The 6302-nt window shown below is 37.0% G+C and overlaps 1 protein-coding gene across 1 annotated transcript in view; it reads right to left on the reverse strand.

Moving 5' to 3' along the window:
- The window catches only part of myg1 (myg1 exonuclease), a 54010-nt gene that overhangs the window by 26032 nt on the left and 21676 nt on the right, over window positions 1-6302 (reverse strand). The gene's annotated exons all lie outside the window — the stretch shown is intronic.

Below are 6302 nucleotides of genomic sequence, written 5' to 3' on the forward strand. Positions count from 1 at the left end.
ACAGAGCTCATATGGACAAACGACTATTCATGCTCACATTCACACCTATTGACAATTTAGAGTCGTCAATAAATCTAGCATGCATGTTTTGGAATGTGAGAGATGCAAACTTCAAAGGAATTTGAGTCAACATAAAAGTCGAGCCTCAGAACTGTGAGGCATGTGTTCTAACCACTAGGTCACTGTGCACCCATAAAATATTTCCCCGCATGCACTATTTGATGCTGCCATTATTTGTCTATTTGTGTGTGTGTGTGTGTGTGTCCCCATTAGAATTCCGAGTGCATCCTCCTCCGTCACACACAGACCCCATCGCCCACCTCCATCCAACTGCAGTCGCCACCTCATATTGCGCCGCTGACTTCACACCGGTCGACTGAGGATTCTGTTTCTACGGCAACATGCTCCCGAGCCCCGCCCCGCCCCTCTCCATCTCCCTCCTTTTCCCGGCACACACCACGTGACTGTCAGGAAGGCTTCTCCCAGCTCCCCCTCTATGCTTATTAACCCTCTCCTCGGCACCTTCTCGCCTCCAAAGGGAAGCTTGTCTAATCTCCCCCGTCAGATCAAAGCGGCACTTGATCTAAATGTTGCATTAGCATATTTTTAAATGACACCAGCGTGAATCATATACCAAGAGACCTACTTGTATAGGAAAAATCACAATGGGTTGTATGCTGCAGTATTGTTGTCAAGGTCAAACATGGTGAAAGCGTTAACTTGCGCATCACTCTCATTGAGGAAAAACTTGAAGAGCAGGGGTGGGCAAAGTAGGGCCCCTGGGCCACTATACTGCCTGCTCTATTCTTTAATCCGGTCCGGACCACTGTGCACTTGCATCAAGAGTGGGCAAATCGGCAGATAGGCCAGCACAGGTTATTTGTAGAGAAGGTTAAAAAAAATGAAGTAAATATGTGTATGAAAAGTAGTTTATTTTGATGATCAAATAATACTTCAAGTAAGATTGTATATAATTAAGTTATCCTTATTTAAAAACCATGGTGAATTTAAAAAATGTACATGTACATTCATGTATTTAATATTTTATTTGATAACAAAAATAAAAAGAATAACAAATGTTAAATGTTGCTGTAAAATTGTACATATGTTTAATGTCCATTTGCTTTACTTTTTTGTTGCTCTGAGTCTGAATTTGAATCTATTTAAGTATAACATAAATACATGTAAAATGTATGTAGATATAATTATTTATTTTACTATTTTGTAAATAAATCAATAAATACACAAAATTGCTTATATCATTTTACACTGAATTGATTAACAAAATATTTAATCAAATAATATAAAATAAAATATAAAATAAATAAATATAAAATGGATAAATACATTTTGACCAACCAATTTGAGTTGGGAAACAATCATGCCGCGATTGGTTGTTACTGGAGCAACTGTGATGTCATTATCATCAGTCAACAGCAAGTGGCAAAATGGCCACCCACTGAGATGGATAAAAGCACTTCATTCCTATTCCATAAACACAATATTAATCAGAATACCATTTTAGAACAGTGGGCCTGAATAGAATATATTATTGTAAAGATTAGAAGATTAGATTTTTGGGTTGAATTCCCTTTTAATGAAATAATTGCAAAATAAATATAACTTTAATTGGAAATAATAACATGAAGAATAGAGTGCATTTGTATTTTCTCAATATTTCATTTTTAATAAATGTATTTATTTTAAATGTTTAACTTTTTTTAACCTCATCTACAAATGACCTGGCCTATTTGTCTGTTGAAAAAATCAAATATGGCCATGGAGCACAAAAGTTTGCCTGCCACATTTTAGAGTCCCGCAGTGATCTCACCTGCTTTCGTTATTTATTTTTATGACTGCATACTTGACTTCCTGTCGGGAGTGCTGGTACAATATGCATGTAGCCAACATGAGCGCATCAAGTTTATGAATGAAAACTCTTCTTCCTGGGTGGCAGACAGGAGATGAGATCATCTCATTGCAATGGAGAATCCCCCCCACATTTCCTCACTACACAGTGTATATCCGCTTCATGCAAAACCATATTGGATGGCGCCACTCTTAATGAATCCTCCAGTAGACAATATATGGATGATGCATTGGGTTAGTGATTGATGACAATGCTGCCCCAAGGTCAGCTTCCTCTGACATCAACACGTGCTTTTATCTCCTTACTTGGGAATACCACCTTTCCTTTTAGGTGGGTGACTATTTTGCACTAATCCTAACAGAAGACAAACTTAAAGGAAGCTATAGTTAAAAAATGATTGTCTGTAAAGCATCAAAACATGAGAGTACCTTTAAAAGTTAGCAATGTATTATTTCTTATGTCATATACAGTAATAGAACGGTTATTGTTTTAAATAATGTTTGAGCAACAAATTCGGTAAACCGCAAAATTTGAGACAATGCCGAAACGGTAGTTTCAGATTGGGTAGAGCTGCAGATCAGGTTACGAATTGGAGCAATACATTTCTTTGCTAAAGTCTCTCACTGAGGGAGATACGATAACGTCATCATCAAGCGTCAATTTATTACAATTGGTCGGTGGAGTCCAAATATCTACTGTGGCCCAGATTAGCATCTACCACATTTGCCATGCAACTCAAGTGCCAAAGCACGAATTTTATATGAGCACAAAACTGCAAATAGGCAAAATTGTCAGCGAATAACGGAGAATAGTTTTCCCAAACTAGAATTGTTTGCGAGTAGCAAAACACTTACAAGCAAGGGAACATTGTGTATTTATTTGCTAAATCAATAAAGATCAATTCAAACAAAAAAGTTATTTTCGCGCTACCTTACATCTCTTCTGCCTGAATAAATCTTTTATTGTACATTTTACATCATTATAATATCGAACCTGTACACTAATTGTTGTTGCCTTTTTGTCATGTTCCTATGGAAACAGCAGAGTGGATGTGGATGATTGGTCGTCTATCCAGCAGTGAGGAAAAAGTGACAATCGCTGGCGAACACGAGGGCCCTCGGTGAGGATCCATAAATAGCCTTCACAAGTAGCCCTCCCCTCTCCACTCACCACCCTGGACCCTCATAACCCTTCCCCCCACCATGAAAGCCAATTTAGGCCAATCTGCATCCGATTGGCACGAAGCCTGGCACTTTATGCTCGTATGCAAAGGCATGTAAACAATGCGCATGTAGGCATCACAAGCATCTTTCACTGGAGGCTTTATGTTAATCTGCTCCTACAGAATCGAAGGCACCGTGCCAAACAATGCAGCAATGTTCTGTCAGCCTGGCGGGAGATGCAAGCAGGCTGCTTTGCAATATGGTTCTGATGATGCACATTTTGAGTTTTCTGCCTAAAATGAACAATATAGGGCATGTTTAGTTTGGTCCATGTGGAATCACCACAAAAGCAGCACTGATCTCCAAGCACCGATAAATAAATCATGAGGAAAGTTTTTGGGAGGAAAACGAATACGAAAGAGTGCATAACTCTATTGCCTTAAGATACAGTACTGAAGGGATCCTTGAAAGCACAACAGGAATAATTAAAGTACCTATTTTGCTTTCTTTGCCACAACTTCATTTGAGATTTACAACAAATATGATATTTTTGGTGAGGGATGTTAAAATATTCATTGAGGCTATAAGACATAATACTGTGAAAATGAAAGAAAACATTCTTTGATTAATTTTGTAGTTAATGATAATTTAGGCAAGACAACTTTATTTTTAGAGCACTATGCAAACACAAGGCAAATCCATAATGCATTACAGAGGCAATGAAACAATAATTAAAAACAAGATTAAATGAAAAGATGAAAATCAAACATAAAAGCAGGATGCAGGAAAAGATAAAACAAACTGGTAATTTGATAAAATACATAGATTATCCAGGAAAATTTATATGAAAAATATTTTACAAATTTTCTCACCAGCAGTGAAAAATAAAGTTTTCAAGGCAGATTTAAATGTACAAAGTCAGTGTAGAGATTTTATGATATCTATTTTCCTGGTACCATTAAGAACTGGAGCAGCAGCATTCTGGGCCAGTTGCAGCTGTCGGATTGATTATTGTTTCAGACCTGTTAAAATTGTCCAATCTATTTGAATTAACACGTAAACCAGCTTTTCTGTTCCTGCCTGTCTCTCATAGAGCTGAGACAAATATCAATAATGCCAAATAACTGTGACGTGATACTTCCTCCTATGATACGTTGGTGTACAATATCAAAACATCATTAGAATTAGGTTCCCTCGTCATCCCCTTGTTTGGATTTACCAGAACAATTGTCGTCATTGTTAGGCATGGTGAGTGGCGCTTATCACACCAAGACCGTGACACATGCAGTTTGGATAATAATTCATAAATCTTGCACTTTGTTTTATTTATTAGGATTATTGTGTGTGTTGCAGACAAGGTTATTTTAGTTAACTAAAACTGACAATTTAAAAACAATTTCGTTAACGAAATAAAATAAAAAAATATATATATAAATAATAAAACTAAAATGCTTTTCAAAAAAACGAAAGCTAACTGAAACTACATTTTATGTTTACAAAACTAACTAAAACTAACTATAATTATAGCAAAAATGTTCTTCATTTTAGTCTTTGGTAATACATTTAATGCATGAGCCTGTGGGGATGATTTTAAATGGGATTTTAAGTATATTTATTTTGATATTAACCAGAATAAGGACGTGTGTCACATAGAAGTGACGTCATCTAGCAGCAGCCAATAGAAAAGCACCTTCAGAGTTATAGCATAGTATACCAAGACAGCAGTATTGTACAGTATTTCACACTATGGTGTTGTATTACTGAATCAAATATTTCTACAGCATGTAACATGTAGTTTTACAGCATATAGAATAATTTAATAGAATTCAGTATACATAATGTAATGGTGTAGACGTAGTGTAGTACAATATGGTGGCATTGATTTATATTCTAAATAACATGTTATTAATAATATTTATTTGCTTAGCACACTTGAAATGAAAGAGGATTAGGACATTTGGAATGTCTGTTTCTCATACTTCTTCTGTACAGTGTGTGTGTGTGTTAGTTAGGGTTTCCCCCACAGTCTCTAAACACTGCGATGAGGTCATCGTTGGGGTTTAAACCCATCATAATCCCAGAGATAAGGGCTGGATTTGGATTTAGCACTCAAAAAGGGTCATGTAGCTATAACTATCAGACTTAGACGTGCACACAAAACGATCCCGACTGTTACACAAACAAGAGTGTGTCTCTGTGTCAGTTTGATTTACGGTCGTTTGTTTACAGTAAGTTCCATGATCTCTTCAAATTGGCAGATAGTTACTGTGCATGGTTCCCAAAATCCCAAATGTCTTTAAACGTTTACAATAAATCAGAAACATTCAGAGTATATTCAGAATTTATTTATTTTGTTGACATTATATTATATATTTTTCTGGTAAATTTGAGACTTTTTCTTGTGAAATTATTACTTCGGCCCTGTAAAAGTAAGTGTCTTAAAGTTGCAACTGAGCTCATAATATTTTGAGTTTACTCTTGTACAATTTCCAATTTTTTCCACATCTCACAACTTTATTCTCGATTAGTTGTAAGTTTTTATTGTATATTTTTAGTCTCGTATGCTTTAGCCACATTCGTTAGCTTTTGTTAAGTATTAAAGCCTTTTTGTGTTGTGGGCTTGGCACGAGTGCAGATTTTGACATGCACAACTGATAATATAAGTGCATACGTATGCTTACATGTCTATGTAATTTCCCATTGTATGTTAGCATTGAGCTAGCCTATCTAAAAAGCCTCGAGTCACAGGGTTATACACCACTATAGGCTATAATGTTTAATATCAACAAACAGTATGTTGTTTGGTAACCCAACACTTACTGTTACTGTATTTTTAATAATGGTTATGGTGATGGTATTTGGACAGTCAAGTATTATTTTTCAAGCTGGCAAAACTACGATCGAAATAAAGTGCTGTAACACATCCTTCATTCCCTCTTGCCTCCCAACGTGGCAGAAGGGGAAGGGGGTTGTAGTTGGCTCCCAGATTATGCACCAATTAAACTCCATCCAGAGGGCGTTAATAGGGCTTGAAAAGGATTTACACGACCCTGTCCAGTCAAATTCTGCGTGCTTTGTGGATGACATCATTTGGATCACCTCACATACCAGCTGACCCCACCATCTACATCCTCCTCCACCCCCCTCCTTGCCTAAGAGTAGCCTCACCCGCATCAAGCCGTCTACCTGCACCGGCACCACCTACGTCACCGCACATCTCCTCCCCGATTGGACGATAGCCTGTATTAAGTTCCGCCCCTCTACGCAAC

The sequence above is a fragment of the Vanacampus margaritifer genome, chromosome 8, assembly GCF_051991255.1.
Source record: "Vanacampus margaritifer isolate UIUO_Vmar chromosome 8, RoL_Vmar_1.0, whole genome shotgun sequence".
NCBI classification, from domain to species: Eukaryota; Metazoa; Chordata; class Actinopteri; order Syngnathiformes; family Syngnathidae; genus Vanacampus; species Vanacampus margaritifer.